This window comes from Phaethon lepturus, unplaced genomic scaffold (genome assembly GCF_000687285.1).
Source record: "Phaethon lepturus isolate BGI_N335 unplaced genomic scaffold, ASM68728v1 scaffold1703, whole genome shotgun sequence".
Taxonomy (NCBI): Eukaryota; Metazoa; Chordata; class Aves; order Phaethontiformes; family Phaethontidae; genus Phaethon; species Phaethon lepturus.
In genome coordinates this window covers 48,218-48,581 of record NW_010528187.1, presented here as the reverse complement: position 1 = coordinate 48,581, position 364 = coordinate 48,218, and the positions used below count along the sequence as shown (strand labels likewise).

At 42.3% G+C, this 364-nt stretch overlaps 1 protein-coding gene across 2 annotated transcripts in view; it reads right to left on the bottom strand.

The window, feature by feature from the left end:
• GYS2 (glycogen synthase 2 (liver)) overlaps positions 1-364 on the bottom strand; it is a 47,277-nt gene that overhangs the window by 875 nt on the left and 46,038 nt on the right. The window lies entirely within an intron of this gene.

The following is a 364-nucleotide window of genomic DNA, read 5'->3' as shown; positions in this document are numbered from 1 at the left end:
TCCTTTCTCAGCTCCCTTTCTGTTTGGTTTGTGCAGAACATCTCCATGGTATTTAACAGAGGTGAAATTAGAAGCTGCTACCCTTCTAATAAAAATTTCAAGGGCCAGTTCCTCAGCTGGTCTAAAGTGGCTTAGTGCCATCCAGGTCACTCTAAATCACCTGAAGAACTGTTCCTGTATTGCAGCTGGTATCCCTAGTGTTTTCGTCAGATACTATTATCTGGTGATAATAGACTGGAGCTAGGGTCTATAACTCATTGAGCTTTTAACTATGAGTTCCTACTTCAGTTAAAGCAAAACTTGCTAACTCTCTTCTCTCTCTTTCTGTCACACACACACACACGCGTGCACACACACACACTCT